The sequence below is a fragment of the Osmerus mordax genome, chromosome 22, assembly GCF_038355195.1.
Source record: "Osmerus mordax isolate fOsmMor3 chromosome 22, fOsmMor3.pri, whole genome shotgun sequence".
Taxonomy (NCBI): Eukaryota; Metazoa; Chordata; class Actinopteri; order Osmeriformes; family Osmeridae; genus Osmerus; species Osmerus mordax.
Window position 1 is genome coordinate 12,113,693 of NC_090071.1, and position 19,638 is coordinate 12,133,330.

General features: G+C 45.0%; 1 long non-coding RNA gene across 1 annotated transcript; it reads left to right on the forward strand.

The window, feature by feature from the left end:
• The first annotated feature begins 6,908 nt into the window (after positions 1 to 6,908).
• On the forward strand, positions 6,909 to 11,987 carry LOC136966376 (uncharacterized). Its single transcript, XR_010879375.1, has 3 exons — positions 6,909 to 6,971; positions 10,872 to 10,968; positions 11,073 to 11,987. It is a non-coding gene; the product is annotated as an uncharacterized lncRNA (long non-coding RNA).
• Positions 11,988 to 19,638: the final 7,651 nt, after the last annotated feature.

The window sequence follows — 19,638 nt, forward strand, 5'->3', positions numbered from 1 at the left end:
ACCCTTGACTGTGACCACTCACCCACATCTTAGATGGCATGCTAGTGGTAACCGCTGCTAATGACTATGCTGCAGCCCATCTGACAGACAGTGATGCTAATGGTAATGGTTACCTTCGCTAATGCTATTATCGTCAGCCTGTAGGCGTGTACTTGAGGGAACAACTGGGGGATACGCAGAACATTCCTGTTGGCTTAAGCTGTCACTGAGAGATAGAGACATCTCCCATAGTCTCTGCAGGCGTGAAGTCAAATGCATGGTAGAACAACATCGCCATTAGAGCGACCTGCTATCATACATGAACAATTAAACATACAACACACACGCACAAAGCTACATGATAAGGATCGTGAGAAGCATACCTTTCTATTCTGTGTCGGTTGTGATGGTCGTGATCAAGAAAGAGGCCGATTTTTAACTACCCATCCGGAGAAGGTGAGAAGAATGTGAAGAAGACAAGCTTGGAACCCCTTGAGGTTAGGCCTACTGTCCTCTCTTTCACACACAGACACAGCAGGGCTAATATCAACGGTAATGTCATGGATGTCTCCCCAGACATTTTAGCAGAGAAGGAGGAGAGTGTGTGTGGGTTATCCTTTAAAGACTGTAGCCGGCCACGCTCGTTACACAGGCAGCTGACTGGACACACCTGCAACATCACTCATTTTGACTCTGGGACGTTTTCCGAGGTGTTCAAATGAAATATGTCCCCCTTAAAATGTCCCAGAGAAATGAATGGTTCCACAATGACAGGGTCTGCGCTTCCCACTCAGAACAGCTCAGGGTAATAATAATGAAGGATTTGGTTTTAAATGCAGCCAGACCGTCAGCCACTCATGAAGACATGCTGTGCGTCTGGGTGGTTAGGCTAGTGGTTAACTTCGCCACAAGGCAATCTATGAGATCCACAGGATTTGAACCCATCTGTGGCTGAGTGCAGTTGTCTCTGCCGTAGATGATCTCTGCCTTTATCCTGTGTGATTAAACAGGTGACTAAAGACTGGACTTATACCTTGCTCCTTCCTACTCCTCCTGTATATTCCCAGTATACATCCTGGACAAAACTCCCAAAGTTGGATGATCATCCCTGCCGGCCCCAATTTCCTCCTTTAGATGTATTCCCACTTCTCTTACAGAGAACCCTCGTCCCAAAACATTCACTGTGTGGAAACTCTTTTATGGAGGCCTGCTGTGGTCCTATATATCTACAGGACTCTAGTTTATCTGGCAGCCACATGTGTGACTCTCCCAAAGGTGCAAGCTGGCCACGGTATTTCAAAGTGCTTTGTTCGAATTCATGTCTTTGAGCATCGCAGTTGTACCTTCAAAGGGCACAAGTGCACGTTGGAGTGTTCTAACTTGAGGCAGGTGGGACTCATTTGCTTCATTCCTGGTTTAACCCAGCATGTCCTCATACCTGCACGGCCTTTGGACAGTCTCACGTAGAGCATAGTCAAATTCTTCCCCGTGTATTTGAGGTGAGTTTGATTTACCTTGATATTTGTTCTTTTAGGACTGTTTCCATTGGTGTCAATTGACTGGGTGACTTAAATTAAACACACCCTAGTTCGTTTGCAATAGTTCTTGCCAATAATCTTTGACCCAGATCTGTTCATACGGCAACCAAAACGATATTGACCTTTGACCTACTGTTGATGCCCTTATGCCCACCATGATGTGGATGGGTCCGATTTCAACCTGTAACTCCAGGTCTTATGACTGGGTCCAGATTTAATGATGACACATCCAGAGTGAAGACTGTAGTATGTATTCTCTCTCCTTCATAACACACTGATACTCTACGGTCCCTCATAACCCATCCGAGTCCACCCACACTGGCCTGAGGCTTGAGTACTGGTGGGTTTATTGTATAGAGAATATTTTCATTGAACTTCAGAGACAAAAGTTGAATAATTTGAACTACCTGTGGTTCTGCTTGATAGTGCACTGTTAAAGATGTTTTGACTCTGTGACCTTGTAAACATGATCTCAATTTCAGCAAGCTGTCTATTAACTGACACATTCCCAAGCAACTATGTGGACATTCTGCGGAACATATGACCATCACTCACACAACTTCCATGGTTTTGGAAAAACCTGGCCATCTGTGTGTGTGTGTGTGTATGTGTGTGTGTGTGTGTGTGTTTCAGTGTGTACAGTACGTGTGTGTGGATGCTATTGAAGGGCAAATACCTTGACAAGGGAAAGTTACATTCTTATCAGATGGAAAGATCTACCTGTTTGTTTTGGTTTGTTTTTGCTTACGCTCCATGCTTTCTTCGGACATTTGCTGCGATGTCCTTTTCAGAAACGCAGTGCAGGTGCAGAGATTGTGTGCAAAAGATATGGATCATCTATTGAATGCGCTCCTACAGCACACAGACAAGGAAATTAATACTGTGTTTTGTTCACAAAAGGAAATGTTCATGCTTTGATTGTCTGAGTTAGATGAGATCTGGATCCTTTTTCTTCTTCTATGCATTCACAAGCAGATCCGGTAGGAATTAACACCATCGAGACCACTACCCCGCTCTCTCTCTCTCTCTCTCTCTCTCTCTCTCTCTCTCTCTCTCTCTCTCTCTCTCTCTCTCTCTCTCTCTCTCTCTCTCTCTCTCTCTCTCTCTCTCTCTCTCTCTCTCTCTCTCTCTCTCTCTCTCTGTCTCTCTCTCTCTGTCTCTCTCTCGCTCTCTCCCTCTCTCTCTCTTTCTCTCTCTCTCTGTCTCTCTCTCTCACTGGCACCGACCAGCTGTCTCTCTCTGGGGTCCTGGACAGCGTCAACCCACTGACCTGCCCTACATCCTGCCCAGACCTCAGTGGTAACTGGCTCCCCGGTGACTGCTGCCCAGGCACTGATGTGAGTTCTTTCCGGAACATTTCCTCCCCTCCTTTTCTTTGCAAAGCACTTCCTGGATCGTCAAAAGCAATCAAACTTCCATAGCTAGTAGTGCTTTTTTTGTGCTCGTACTTCTGATGCAAAATGCAATAATTTCAACTGAAATGACTTTAATGACAAGGAATTCCCTTGATTTAGATGTCTTCATCCCTGAAAACTGATCCCAACAGATCTCTCAAATGTGACTGAGTGCTCTGGGCTGGGGGCTGGTTTTCTACACACGGCAACACCATAAAGCATCTGTCTGGTAGTTGGCCAGGGAGGTGAAGTGGAAGAATGCAAACCATAGAAGAGACAACAAGCTAACTGCAACAGTGGAAAACAGAAGTTTGGATTTGTGAATGTTTCTCAGGATCCCAGTGCACAGTGAGTTCTCTCTGACTTGGATAATAGGGGTGTTGGTGTTCCTTTTACTACCTGGGCCCCATGTAGGGTCGAGTGCCAATTTTGGATCAGGGTCAGAATCAAAGTCAGTGTCATGGTCAGGGTAAGTGTCAGTTTGGTGAACCAGTGTCAGGGTCTAAGTATTGGTCTGGTTCAGTGTAAGGGTCAGGGTAAGGATCAGAATCCGGGTCAGGTTATGGGTAATGGTCTTGGTTTTGGTCAGGGTCTGGGTATTTTTTTGGGTCTGGGTATCAGTCTGAGTCGAGGGGTGGGTCTGGGTCTGGGTCTGGTGAACCAGTGTTTGAGTCTTGGTCATGATCTACAATAGTGATTATATTATAGCATCAGCCCGACACTGCTCACGATTGTTCAAAATCACTTCCCAGTTTGGCATTATGTGGAAATTTGGCCTGGGATGTTAATAGTGTTGCCAAAAGGCAGTTTCAAAATACTAAAAGCAGCATAGCCTTTCTACATTTGGCTCTTTTAAAAAGTGTTCAAGTGTTTCTTTCCCTAATTAAGCAACAGTGATGGAAGACCTTTGGATGTGCAACAAGCATGGAAGTCCTCGTTACCACAGCAACAGTAGATTAATTTGTTTTGACTGACCTGTCACTGCTGATGAGGAGTCGTCTAGTCTTACCCCTATTCCCGGTTTCGGTGTCATTGATCCCTCTTCACACAAACTCACATGAAACCCCGGAGTGTTCTGGAAGTGTACACTCAGGACTAATCCAACATGGTTTTAGTTCCCCATAATAATTGTTATTTTATTAAATGACTAATCCTGATCTCTCCTTTTTCTGGAACTCTGCTTTAGTTCTTCTTTGTTGCAGGCCAAATCCAATACAACCTTGGGACGATTCTCTTTACAGCACAAGAAGTTTATGTGGCAGAACATGCACAGACACACACACACAGAGACACACTTGAATGTGTTCTTGCATATCCTCACATGACTCTCGTTCAAATGTATTGTGTTTTGGACCGTTTTCTGTGTTTAATCCTCTCTGGTTAATCCACAGAGTTTGGATTCTAACCAACACTCTAAAACTGTCACTCCGCTTGACAACTTTATCCCTAGCATGTCGTCTATGCTTTCCTGCCTCTGGTGCTGCTGGTCGCCTCCAGCACCATTGTGGCGTAGTGGTGGGAGCTGTCACAAAGGCTTTGTCACTAAGGAACACTGAGCTGATGGAATCCGTGCAACGGACACACCCCAGTGCTCGGATACCCAGCTTTGTGTGTTTGTGTGTGCGTGAGGGAGGGAGTGAATGTGAGTGTGTGTGCGGTGTACATGGTGATGACAGGACAAAACCAGAGTCCCCCCCTCCACCTTATCCACCACCCCCCCCCCCCCTTCCCAGCCCCTTTTTGTCCTTCTTAGAAAGACAATAGTTTTCACCCTGGGTGGGGAAGACCTCCAGACGGCAACAACAACATCACAACAAGTAGCCCCAGGAGTCTGGAAACTGTGTTCTCCATTGTTCGGCAGGCCCACAGGAACCCAGAAACTCGATGAACTCTGCTGTTTCAACGGGGACTTGCACCCATGCATTCCTGTGTGATGCTGTGTCAGGATTGACCTGAGAGAAAGATACTTGGTATTTTATCGGAGAAAAGCTTGTCAAGCCTATGGTAGGTTCGTTGGCAGTGGGCATTGCCATCAACAGATTGACACAGTTGCTTCTGGGGTTCGGTTTTGGGAGGTTTCTGACAGCTTCGTAAGCAGCATTTAATATCTATGGATCTATTCATTACTGTTGTCGTAGCTGTAAGAAGTTAACCATCGTCCCTCCTCTTCTTCCCACCTCGAAACATATAAGCTAAATTGTCCATGTTCAGAATGTTGTCCAGGGGGGATCAGGAGGTCTCAGGAGCTACAATTCCAGACTGAGCCCTCCACAAGCCTACCTTGAGAAGGAGGGAGAGCCTGCTCCAGTTTCTTGTCATCGTCTCCGCTCCCCTCAGGGTTCTGGTGAGGATCCGCCAGTGTGGTCGTGTTTGAGTTGGAGAACCCAGCAGAACCCATCTCGGAAGTGTTGTTTCAGCATGGGACGAGGTGAGGCGAAGGGTTTTGGTGCGGCGTGTCTTTGAAGGGCTTGGCGACCAACTGGCAGACCGGCCAACCAACCGAAACACCCTGCTCGCCCGCCCGCCTGCCTGCCCGCCTGCCACACACATGAAAGGCATTCTTCCTCCTTCTTTCCCAACGTCTCTCCTTTCTTTCATTCCCTCTCTCTTTTTCCCTCTCTCTTTTCCAGAGGATATCAGCCCACCCTTGTCGAAGGCTGGAAGAGAGTGATGGTGATGGCTTCACCCCTACAGATGTAGTAAGTCTTCACTCACTAGCCAAAGCAGATTCGGTTTGATTTTGCCACTATATGCTGGACAGATTTACTCAGATCCCGAAAAACAAGGGAAACGACTATGTATAAGATGAACCATAATACTCGAAAGCTAAAAAGACATCCTCCTTGCAAATGAAACATCTGCATCAAATCAGAATCCACCCACAATAAACCACAGAGTGAAATGTAAAACATTCCTTGTGGAACCCTCACAGGAGAGACTGCACGTCTGAAGTTGTCGAGTGTTTGTCTTTCCCAGAACTAGATATCATCCGGCCTTTAGGATGAAGTCACCGGATGGAGAACCCTTCCTGATCCTCACTCTCCTCTATTCTCCTTGTTCCCCTCCCTTTGTCTCTCTTTCACCCCTTTTCATTTCATTTTGTACTTTGTATTCATCTCTTACTCTCCACCTTGCAGTCTCTCTGAACCCTACTTCCATCTCTCTCTCTCTCTCTCTCTCTCTCTCTCTCTCTCTCTCTCTCTCTCTCTCTCTCTCTCTCTCTCTCTCTCTCTCTCTCTCTCTCTCTCTCTCTCTCTCTCTCTCTCTCTCTGTCTCTCCCTCTGCCAGGGCATGTAAAGTGAGAAGGAAAAGGTTTATGAAGATGACAGTACCGACCAGTGGAGTGATGTTCAGATGGATGTGTTGCTTATTTGAACTGTCCTGGTGTCATATTCCCTGTGTCCATCAAGTCCGGGCTGAGTTCGACTCCAGTGGTGGATATTGTGACATTTACAAATCATAACAGCTGTAATTTACATGTCATGTTTTGACTGTTATAATACCCTGTCATGTTTTGAGGATTGTAACAGTCAATGCTATGTTTCAACTATTGGAACAGTCAATGCTATGTTTCAACTATTGTAATACACTGATATCACATTTACATTTAGTCATTTAGCAGCACTTACAGTAAGTACAGGGACATTCCCACAAAAGCAAGTAGGGTGAAGTGCCTTGCCCAAGGACACAACATCATTTAGCACGGCAGGGAATCGAACTGGCAACCTTCAGATTACTAGCCCAACTCCCTCACCACTCAGCCACCTGACTCTCAATGATCACTGATACTCACTCACTGACATATCATGTTATATCATTTGATCTTGTTTTGTGTTATGTGGTGTTATGTGATGTTGTGTTATGATGTGTTATGCTATGTTATGTTATGTTGTTTTATGTTTCCCAATTCTCCAGGTCATAAATGCTACCAGGCAAGTAATTGCTCAGCATACTGGAATGACAGGGTACCGTGCGGCAACATATCTCTCACCCAGATGGGTCTCTCCTCCATCCCACTCCAGGTTCTCAGGGGCTTGACTGGCTCCCATCTGCATACAAGGTGTATAGACATTTTTGTTTCACTGATGCTGACAAAGAAGGAATTGATTTTCTAAAACGACTGTGACTATATAGACAGACAGTGTCTCACAAAGGCCGTAAAATAGGAAGGGTGCTGTGTCGAATATTTTGTGACAGCAGTGGTACATGATGACGGTGATGAAGATGACAATGTTTGTTTAGACGTGAACTGACAGTGCTACCAGACATGGATCTATTGCAAAGATAAATGACTTATTCATTTAGGGCACGTTTGATTTGCCTCGTTGTTGTCTTTCACATTGCTGATCCATGCTTTTGATTGCCATGAGGCAAGCCTCTAGGCACAAGGCTCGCCTCATGAGGCTGAGCAGTGAGGGAGTCGGGCTAGTAATCTGAAGGTTGCCAGTTCGATTCCCAGCCGTGCCAAATGACGTTGTGTCCTTGGGCAAGGCACTTCACCCTACTTGCTTAGGGGGGAATGTCCCTGTACTTACTGTGAGTCGCTCTGGATAAGAGCGTCTGCTAAATGACTAAATGTAAATGTATGGCACAGAGGTATGTCGAGCTAAAGCAACTGGAGAGCACAGACAGAGAGTGGTGGGCTGTGCGTGTGCATAGTCTGTAACAAAGACAAAATTCAAGATCAAACAATCCCCATATGTGTGTGTTCATGTGTACACAGTGTATGTGTGTGAGCATGTGTTTGTATGCAAGCCTGTGCCCATGTACAGTCATTAGGCATGAGTGTGTGTGTATCTCAGTGTGTGTCAGGGATTGGAAAGTGCTAGACAAAGCCCACTTTTGCAAACGTGCCTGGGTTGACAAGGAGAACCTGCAGAGCCTAGAGAGAGACAGGATATGTGTGTGCGTCTGTGGTGTGTGCAGAATACTGTATATGTGTGGTTGTACTTAATTTAAGTGTTGGTTTAGTGTGTGTGTGTGTGTGTGCATATACTGAGTAAGATCAAGAGAAAGGAAAGAAGGAGAGGGTGACAAAGATGACTTGTATCAGCACTGACTATTGTTTTCATGTCACTTAAGAATTAAGTTAGACTAATCATACTCCAACGGTTGCAACCCTTCGCTGATCTCACACTGTGAGAGTGAAGAGCAGAAAGATGTCTTTGACCTGATCTCAGATTCTTCTGTAAGACATTTCTCACTGTTCTGAATGATGCAAGACTGTCTCTCTGGGCCAAAGGCATGTTGTTTGAAAAGCCAAGCAGACAGCACTCACACACACACACACACACACAGAGAGAGACAATGCCGGTGGCTATCCTACTCTCCCAAACTCTGTCCCAACTTCACACTGCTGTAATCCACATCCATTCCTCCATCCCTTCGTCACACACACATACATAAACACACATCCAGTGCACACACACACACATCCTCAGCTGATCCATCATTCTGTCACTGGGTACTCAGTCCTGCATCTTCCAGGATGTCCTCCTCTCTATGCTATAATAGTATAATGGCTATTTACCAGCTCACTCCTGAGAGATCACTGTTTATGTACTCTTCTGTGGGGTCTGGGGGGCCGAGGCAACATGTAACTACAATCACTATCTTCTAACAACACACACACTGACTGTTTTCATAGCCACCCTGTAATGCCGTGTACCCTTTCAACATCCTACTGTACACGGAGGGTTAATGAGTGCATGGAGGGTTTGTATTTGCTGTCTGCACACATCTGGCACATTTGGATCAAAATATGCGGTTGTTGAGACATAATCACTCATTTGAGTACTCCGTTTGGCCAAGTACTTAATGTTTCATTTTTATGAACAAATTAGTAGCCGTTTTGTTGAAATGATTCACCTTGGGTGTCCTGCCAACACCTCCATCGAGATGTCTCCCCTCCTCTCAACATTCAATCCTCACTGCAAAAAAAATGGTTTTGAGCTTGCTTATGCTTAAAACAAGTACAGTTGGCTGCCAGTGCAGTGAATTTCACTTGATAAGATTTCTTTAAAAACGTTTTTTACTTAAATTAAAGGGTCAGCAATAGATAACCCATTTATACTATAACTGAATCCTACTAGATAAAAAATCTAGACAAGATTACCACACTCAGTTAGATGTACAGTTTGCAATGCTCCAGAGGACTGCAAACCTGCCAGTAAAGTGAACGTGGAAATGTTTTGTACCGCAAAGTTTTATGTTATAAATGTCCCTTGTATTTAGAAACTGCAACTGCTTGACTTATTTGGACAATACTGACGTGATTTTGGGGGGTTATTGAGAATGCTAAATCAATTTCTAACTTACAATGTGGGCCATATTTGACCCAGCTTTGCAGCTACAGCCTGATGGCCTGATGCTCTCCTCTCCTTCCTTCGAGTCCAATTTACATTACATTTACATTTATTCATTTAGCAGACGCTTTTATCCAAAGCGACTTCCAAGAGAGAGCTTTACAAAAGTGCATAGGTCAATGATCATAACAATGAGATAGCCCCAAACATTGCGGGTAGTCAAAACATGAGCATACATTGTGAAGAAAACTAATAAGTGCCAAAGTGGCACTTATTTATAAGTGGATCACATGGCATCTGTCTCTCAGCATATGCCAGTATATGTAAACGTTTGACACACTTTAGGTGTAGGTACTTGGGTTTATTTGACCCTCCCATTAGACCTGGAAAAGGAAGCGGGCAGAGCACAGTACCACGAGACACCCCTAGGGGGATGTCACAACTGTCATGACTGTTAGGATCTTGCACAACATTGCATACCGACCAGTCCAGAGGAAGAGGGGGAGAGTGGAGCTAACAGAGTCAAGCTGCGTCCTTCTTCTGGGTTCTTGAAACGCTCAGGTGGCCTCTTGGATAGCATCAGTTCTTCTTTCAGAGCTGGTGGAGTCACCTTCTTGGGCCCGGAATAATGTTCAGTCACAAAACTGTCCTCTATCTAACTATCCTCGTTTCAGAGACACGACTCCACCACCGAGAGGGGCTCCTCCAGTGAACAGGATACATGCTTGATTCTGCCCAAACTGACTGGCCATGGCATGAGTCATGAGGCAACCACTGGGTGTGAAGCCATTTCTGACATACAACCTTGGGGTAGTGAACCTTTCCGGGTTCATAATGGGGCTTAATAGGCTGGAGAACATTTACATTTAGTCATTTAGCAAATGCTCTTTTCCAGAGCGACTTACAGTAGGTACAGGGACATTCCCCGAGGCAAGTAGGGTGCAGTGCCTTGCCCAAGGACACAACGTCATTTTGCAGAGCCGGGGATCGAACCAGCAACCTTCTGATTACTAGTCCGTTTCCCTAACCACTCAGCCACCTGACTCCCAAAGAAGACACCAGTTGACTAACTTTATCTGCAACGTGCACAGCACTAACTTCAAACTGTTAAGTATCTATGTGCACTGATAATGTATTGTATGCGATCGCTGTGCAGATTCGTATACCTATATATTCCGAGTGAGTCTCCGACTGTAGGTTGTGTATCCTGTATATTGTCAGTGTTAGATGTGTTAGATTTGACAACCTCCCACTCGCCGGCTGTTAATATGACAGATTGGCCCCACTTCCAGCCAGGCCTGTGCTGTGGAAAAGCTACAGTAAATACTCTCTCTCTGACATACACACACACTCTAACACATACTAAGTACATGCACGTGTACACAGGAGCTCAAACATGCCACTACAGATTCCCTCACAAATAGACACACACACACACACACAATCTATAGCAAAGCAACACATTCTTTCGATGGGAAAAGTTGCAGGTACCCATTAATACTGTTCTGTTGGCCCAACGACTGTACAAGACTCCAGGCGTCTACTGAGGAGGAACCCGCTGGCTGTTTGCTTTGGTTGCTACTGGTACCCAGTCTCCCACATGAGGCTAAGGTTTCTCTGCAATTAATAGCAGTCTGTGCTGTGTTTGGCTGCAGAGGAAACCCTGGTTCAGAGAGACCAACTCTGGAGGCTTCCACATCGACTGCGGCAGGAATACTGAGGAGATGACTCACTGTATTGAACCCCTGACCTGTATGTCCAAATGTGTGCATGTGTGTGGGTGTGGGTGTGTGTGTGTGGGGGGGGGGGGGGTAATTGCCTGGAGTTCAGTTCTGATTGTGTGTGTGTGTGTGCAGCTCTGGTATCAGCCATGGCCTGTACAGGACTCAAGAGCTACGGCCCAGGAACCATAACCCAGGATCAAGAACTCAGGACCCAAAACCCAGAACCCAGGACCTAGAACCCAGGACCCAAAACCCAGAATCCAGGACAGATATGTAGAGTAGTGAAGTCAGGTGAAATCTGCTATGCTCCCCGTCTCCCCAACTCCCCACCTCCATCAGGGACACTGACTGTCTCTGTCTCCCCACCTTCAAGAAAAGGCTCAAGATGCACTTGTTCCGGGAGTACAACGGCACTTAGGAATGCTTGGCTGGACCTGATGTTAGTTTCCTCCAGGATCACAATGACTCGTATTGAGAGACTTGTTGCTCTTGTTGGTTAGTTGTAACGGTTTCAAATTCTTGTACTCGCTGTGAAATATTTTACTGTTGATTGTTTTTTCTACAGGTACACTCTTGCACTATTGTGGGGAGTTTCATGTTGTTCAATTGTAACTTGTTTAACTGCATGCTCTTATGGTTCTTCCCTTTGGCACTTATTTGGTTTTCCAGCATGTATGTTTCATGTTTTGGCTGCTCGCAATGTTTGGGGCTATCTCGTTGTTATGATCAGTGACCTATGCTCTTTTGTAAATCTCTCTCGTGGAAGTCACTTTGGATAAAAGCGTCTGCTAAATGCATAAATGTAAATGTAATGTAAATGTCTCTGGAACTCACTACCAGCCCAACTCAGAAATATTGATTCATTCCCCCATTTTAAATCACAACTCAAAACACATCTCTTTACTACTGCCATTCCACGTAGTGTCATTTGCACTGCTTCCTTCTGTTGTTTTTAAATGTTGTTGTATTTCTAATATTTCTGCTGCTTTTAATGTTTTTTATATACCTCTGTACGGTGTCCTTGAGTGCCGAGAAAGGCGCCTTGGAAAATAAAATGTATTATTATTATTAAATCACCAGGCCCCTTCTTACCCTAGGTCCAGCCAATAACAAATGTCAGTTTGCCAGCACTGCAGTGGACACCTTTCTTTTTTTTTCTTTCTCGTCTGCTATCCTAATTTCCTCTCTTTGAATTTCTCTCTACATCGTTCTCTCTCTCACTCTCTCTCACACACACACACATACACACACAGAGACATACACACTTACACACAGTTGATAGAGGAATGAAAAAAGTAACATGAGGATTCCCCAGAGTGAGGATACATTTAACATTATGATGGATGATCCTTCTGCTGGCACTGTGTGTGTGTGTGTGCGTGTGTGTGTGTGTGGCCAGCAGCTCTATTATATGAGCCTGTTCAAAGGTAATCTGTATCTAGTCTGTCTGCGTAACTGGTGAAGCTTTGTACTGGACCAATCTGGGTAAAAAGATCCAATGTCAAGAGTTAGTCTCCTTGGAATGAAAGGTATTTGCCTCTGGGACTTGATGAAAGACAAGTGATGTAAAATGAGGTGGGCCTATTCATGGCATTAGCGTGATTGCAGAGGAGCATGAGAACAATGCATATCAGTCATGGTGTCTTCAATGACCCCACCATCAATTCATGACTATTTACTACTGCTCACCAACGGACTGCAGAAGTTTTGAATCCAGCCTCTGCCTGCCTCTCCGAGTGTAAACAGGAGACCCTGTACCTTCCAATCTGAGTGTTTATTTACATCAACTGTTGCTAGGTAACACTTATCACTTGTCAAAACAAACTCAGTATTTCAGTTTAGTGTGTGTCGGGTGGAGGTGGGATGGGGTGGAGGGTTCGCAAAGCTGTTATCAACTCCTCTTCTTGTCCCCCCTCATCACTCGCCATCTCCCCATGACACAGAAAAAAAGACATGCAGTAACCGGGAGAGAGAGAGACAGGAAAAAAAGAGAGAAGAGGGAGAGAAATAGAGAGCAGGAATGAGAATGACAGAGAATAATAAGAGAGGGAGGGAGACAGAGAGACAGAAAACAAGAAAAACACACTCCACTGGCCTAAACGTACAACATAAGTGTGTCTGATTTATGTGTGTGTCTGTGTGCATTGTTCTCAGTCTGAAAGCACCACACTTTGATTGAGTCATGGCTGGTTGGCAAGGAACCAGCTGTCAGCCTAATTTTGACACATTTTGATTTACAAGTTGTTGACAAAGGTGTGTGTGCCCATATTTGAATGTACTTAAGTGTGTGTGAGTGTGTGTGTGAGAGTACATGTGTGTGTACATGTGTGTGCATGTACAGGCACAGTATGGGTTCCTATGTGTCTGTGTCATGGTGTGTGTGCTTACGTGTCTGCGCTGGTGTGAGTGTGTGTGAGAGTGACAAACACAGGCAGAACTCCCATGATGCCTACATCTATGTACTTGAGCTACTAAACAGCTGAGGTCAGCACCTGTGATAAGGATCTGCAGATCCAGTGGAATACTCTCCTCTCATCCGTCTCTTTCCCTCTTCTCACACCTCACTTCTCTATTCTCTTGTGTATGATTTCATGTTTATTTCTCACTGTCTAGAAACCACCTTTCCTCCCCCAAAGGCAGTTGAAAGTTTAGTATTTACAGAGCATTCATGCATTCTTCAATATGACTAATGCCAAATCCATTGGTGGAACGTGTTTCAACCTTCAGTGTATTGCAAACTTTGCAGTAGTCAAATGAACCTAAATGAGAGGTTGAGACTGCTGAGATTACTCTGCTGATGTGTTTATGGTTTTGATTGAAGGGTGTGATGGAGCTCACAAAGCTTGGACTGTTCAACAGCTATTGGTGATAACCGGCATCTATAAACCAATAAGCAATAAACTACATCCAACTGTGTATGTATGTGTGTATTTCCCTCCTGTGTGTGTGTTTCTGTGTGCATGTGTGTGGCAGAGAGGTGGAGCAGGAAGAAGACAAGAAAGACGACGATAAGAAAACAGAGGAGGTAGAGGAGGTAGAGGAGGTAGAGGAGAGGAGGGAAATGCAACTCAGCATTTTATACCTCATTACTCGAGTAAAGACAGGAGGAAGAATATAAAGATGTTAATGTCAAAGATGATGATGATATGAAAGGATTGAGTCTAAAGATTAAAAATTGTGATTATATCTGAGGAACCCATGTCCAAGATTTGAGGAAGGACATTTTGAATCTTTCATAAAGTGAATGGATAAACACTACAGATCATTTTTCCAGCATGTTTTAGCCAACTTGAGTGTGAGTTTATTTCCATCCATTATTGTTTTGTATCAACAGATAATACAGTATGCTTCTGTGGTGTCTATGACTGGGAGACAACACAAATATTAAATGAATAAGAATTTGTTGGAGGAAGAGGACAATTTTTGAAGGTCATCATATAAGAGTTATTCTGACCAAGATAGTACAAAGGGAGCCAAGCATGGTCTTTCCAAGATGACTTAACCCCAAAACCACATGGGGACTCATTCTGGGAACCCCCCCCCCTCTCCACACACACACACATCCAAACTCAACCATCAGTCATCAATCCCTGCACCAAGATCAATGGGAAAAGAGCAAGACCGAGGACAGCTCAACCGCAAAATCTGAAAAGAGAGAAAGAGAGATAAATGAAAAAGATTATGAGGACTTTTCAACGCCTCCGTGGAGAGTTTCTTGGACCACCTCCACATGTTGAACGAGTCAAGACATGCACGACCACAGATTGTAAGAAAGTCAATTTTTCATAGAAAGGCCATGGAAATTCACAACATTCTGTAGTATCTCGAGGAAGCTGTGTTGCTTTGCAAATCAATTCCACCTGATTCACAAAGACACAAGCTTGCTTCAACATGCAGTTTCAAAACATTGTACTTTTAAAATGGTCCGAATTTGAACATTAAGAAAGTATTCGCCCGAGGTCCAATGCATTTTCAACGGAGGAAAAAAAAAACTCTTTGTAAACTTGACATTGTACATTGACTCATTCATTACCCACATGGGTATCTGATACCTGGCTGAGTGGGTTCACAGCCTGTTCTCTGCACCTGCCTGCAACACCTATACTGCTGACAGGAGAGGAGAGACTAAGGATCCATGACCAAACCTGCTGAGCTCTCCTGTCTGGGTCTGATGTCAGGTCTTCTTGTCTTCTCTTATCTCTTTATCCCTCCTTCCTCTTCTTGTCTCCTCTGTCCTGCCTTGTACTCTTCTACCCTTCATTAATTCCTTTCTGCTCCTTTCCCTGGTCAATTAACTATAAATAAACTTGTGTGTGTGTTGGTGGGGAAGTGGGGTGGGATTTACAGTGTCACCATAACTGAGTCAGAACGCAAGGACGTCTGATAGCTTTCATCAGCTAATTGCTAGAACATGAGATAATGTTGCATGTTATGTGTTATGTGAAAGACCTGTTTCCACACAACGTGGCGACATTATTTGAATGAGAGAGAGAAAGAGAAGGGGAGAATGAGAGAGAGGGTGTTGAGGGAATGTGTGTGAAAGAGAAGAAAGTAGTGAGAGCAAGAGAGGAGAGAGAGAGAGAGGGAGGGAGAGAGGGAGGGAGGGAGGGAGGGAGGGAGGGGAAAAAGGAGGGAGGGAGGGAGGGAGGGAGGGAGGGAGGGAGGGAGGGAGGGGAAAAAGGAGGGAGGGAGGGGAAAAAGGAGGGAGGAAGAGAAGCAGATGGGTAATAACCTCTGCAACCTCAGCAGATTTCCAGAGAGCGATGTAGCGTCCTGGTTAACAGTAAAGGCGTGAGTCATTCACACGCACGCACGCACACACAATCACACACACACACACGCATGCATACATACGTACGTGTGTGTGCATCCCCCTGGGAGACATAAAGCAGTGATGAAGGGGGCAGTCAGTCAGCCGACAGTCGGTGTTAGTGCAATTGTGTTTTTGTGTAGAGAAAGGGGCCTGAAGTGAAGTATAATAATGTGGAGACCAAGAGAAAAATGGATGAGGAGAGATGAGAGCCATGAGCAAGAGCGCGTGTGTGTGTGCGCGCGTGTGTGTGTATGTGCGTGTGTGTGCGTGTGTGAAGATATCTCATACTCTACCTTTGCAAGTCACACAGGCCCCAGGACACAGTGAGGCAAGTTCAATGGGTGGTAGCATTGGCACGAACCCCATAACACACACATACAGAGTTGGACTGCAGCCAGTGCTGCAAGGTAGGGAGTGTCAGTAATGTCATGACATCACACAGCTGTCCCAACCATTCTATACATATATACCCCTCCCCCCTCCAAACTACCCCCCCCCCGTCTTCTCCATTAATATGTCTATTTAAAGGACCATGTTATGGCTGGATGGACTTAACCTTTTCATATCTTTCAATGGTGTCTTTCATCATACAGTACTACCCTCTATATGTCTAACATGGGGCTTTTGAAGTTGTCAGTTTTAGTTCTTACTTTGTCCTACTCCTTCTCAGACCACTCTTTCCCTCATTTCACTTTCTATTTCCCTTCCTCTCTCTCATTTGCTCTCTCTGTCCACACTGTCCTCCTACAAACCAGCTGTCCATTTTCCCGCCTCATGCGCTTTAACTGACATGAGACGCTTCCGCTCGGGAATCCTCCGCTAGTGAATGCAGAGACGGAGCTCACGCATCCCGCAGGCATGCCGGCCTCGAGTCCTCCATTTTCAAATCCAGGCGGATCGCTAACTGACCTGCATTCGTCTGTGGCTCGTAGAAAACGTGTGTCCGGGTTCTCTTCTGTGAATCATGGAATTTCGGAACTGTGAACGTATGCACTTTTTGCAAAGTGGCAGGCCAGAGAGCAAGGCTGTCGGAACAGAAGTGAGAGGACATCGATTGCTCCTGCCGGGGTGATATAAGAACTGTTTACATTTACATTTAGCAGACGCTCGTATCCAGAGCGACTTACAGTAAGTACAGGGACATACCCCCCGAGGCAAGTGGGGTGAAGTGCCTTTCCAAAGGACACAATGTCATTATCACAGCCGGGAATCGAACCAGCAACCTTCGGATTACTAGCCCAATTCCCTAACCGCTCAGCCACCTGACTCCCATGTTTAGAGTTAGAGAGACCGTAGTCTAGCAAGTTAGGGGCTTGTATCCCAGTGGTGGCCTTGCAGGAAGGGTATTGAAGGGGGGTACGAGAGAGGGGTGGGGGGGCTTGAAACAACTAGAGGGCTTTGACCTTTATGGATACATGTAAGGTAGCCTACTGTGTGTAGAGTGACTGTGGGGATGTAAAGGTCAGGATCGGGGTCCAACAAACATCAGGCATTTACAGCCTTGAGTTTGTCGTGCACGACACTGGTATATGTATACAGTATATTGTAAATACAGTATATTTACAGTATATATTATGTACTTTGTATATACATACTGTATACATACTCCTATGAACCAAAACATTCTGATCACCTGCCTAATATGCTGATGTTCAACCTTGGATGGGACTTGTCAGTCCAGCACATCCCACAGATGCTCACTCAGATAGAGATCAGTGGGCCAGGGCAAAACCTTGAACACTTCGTCATGTTCCTCAAACCATTTGCAATGTGTGCAGTATGGCAGGGTGCATGCTGAAACAGGCCACGGCCATCAGGGAACATTGCCCCTAGCCCCTTCATTGACATGAAGGGGCAACTGCAACAATGTTTAGGTGGTACTCACCACTGCTGACTGGGAGCACTTTGTCATTTCAAAGATTCTCTGATACAGTCATCTGGCCATTACAGTGTGGTCCTTGTCAAAGTCGAAACGCCTGCCCAGGCCTCTCAAGTTTTATCCCAAAAATCCGGGAAACGAGGTGGGGGGGGGGGGGGGGGCTGCTGGTCTTTCTGATTGGCTGGTAGGTGACATATAACTGTATAACTCAAGACAGCTCTCAACTCGGCAAAAAGCTTATATGCCTCATCCTCGTCTATTCATTGAAATGCGTGAGTTGTGAGACGAGAGCCCTGCTCCTGCCTGTTTCTACTGCATCCAACACGTTGACTAAAATAACTGATTGTTCGCTTACCCAGACTGTGACATGTGCCCTTGTTTGGCATATATCTATCTACATTTACATTTTGTCATTTAGTAGACGCTCTTATCCAGAGCGATTTACAGTAAGTACAGGGACATTCTCCCCGAGGCAAGTAGGGTGAAGTGCCTTGCCCAAGGACACAACGTCATTTTGCACGGCCAGGAATCGAACCAACAACTTTCTGATTAATAGCGCGACTCCCTAACCGCTCAGCCATCTGAACCCCTACATGCATTATGTAGTATAGTACAGTATAGCCTAAATGTTGAAAAGGTCAAATAAAATGTTTTTTTTTCCACTCCCCTTACAGCCACGCTGCCAGTCTAGCATGGCTAGTCCGATAGCCTAGCAAGGGTTTGCAGGCAGTTGAAGGACTAGCGGGAAGCACTAACCACCGAACTTAGGATCACCGCTTACGCATTGTAATAATGCTACTGTTTTTTTATCTCCCTGTTTTCCTGCGTCTTTTGTCAGGTGGGAGATTGGGGTTCTAATCTCACTCAATACACCATAGTGTTGGCTAATTTACAAAAAGTATTGTATTGCGAGTCCTATGGAACAATTTTAATAAACAGTACAAAATGAGAAAAACGCAATACTGAATTGCCTCGTGGTTAGTTTCTAATGTACTTGCATCCCCTCACATTGTACCCTTTAATAGGCCTATTTGTCAATCCAAATATTGACAGTAGGCCTACGTGTAAACATGAATTGTCACGAAACAAAATTAAAATCCATTCTGGTTTAAGCTGTACACCCATTTCCGGCATCTATCTGAAACACCATGTAACCGTAGCTGGTTGTAACAATTTCTTGGAACATCCTCTTGTATGATCAGTGAGGTCACATTCACAATAGTCTCTTCTGAGCCAGTTTAACTGACCACATGCAGACCCTCGTTAAACCACAGGTCACACTGACCACACTTTAACCATGACCACACGTAATTCTTGGAGAGAGAGTCCATTACTGGTTGATCTTAGGCCTACATCATCCATCAAACATGCAACCTCTGTCACATCTATTCTTTTCACTTTTAAATCATGCATCTTTGTCAAGGTCTGGAACTATCCCAATCGGAACATTGGCTTAGGCTACAACACATCCCATACATTTAATTGTCATCGAATTTAACAACAGCAGTAACTAGGGATTTACTGAGACTCTAGATGGTCTGCATCAACACCTTCCTAAATTGACAGAAACCAAACAAACAAAAATATCTTAAATATGTCTGGGTTTTATACAGTTAGACTACACTAGAACGAATGACTACCTAGTCTTTTTGGAAGGAGGGTTAGGGATTGTGTGGGGGTGATTTTGTCAGGGTTCAATAACTGTTAAAGAGAAACAGCCAAATTCACATTCAGTGTCCACACTGACAAATCACTGTGTTGTAAATCCTCGCTCGACTGCCCCGCAGTCATAGGGAATTGTTGTATTTATTTGCCCCTTACAGCTCCTAGTCAAGGGAGCCTGCTTGGGAACGTGCCAGCACCCGCCTGGTAAACCCAATCGGAGTTGACAGGCGCGCCGCCCCTTTCAACGTCGTTTGACATACCCATCCTTTCTGGCTTTGCCTCTGGCAGTTTTTAAAAAGCCAAGATCGAAGATCCAGATCACATTCAAAGTTTAAACTACA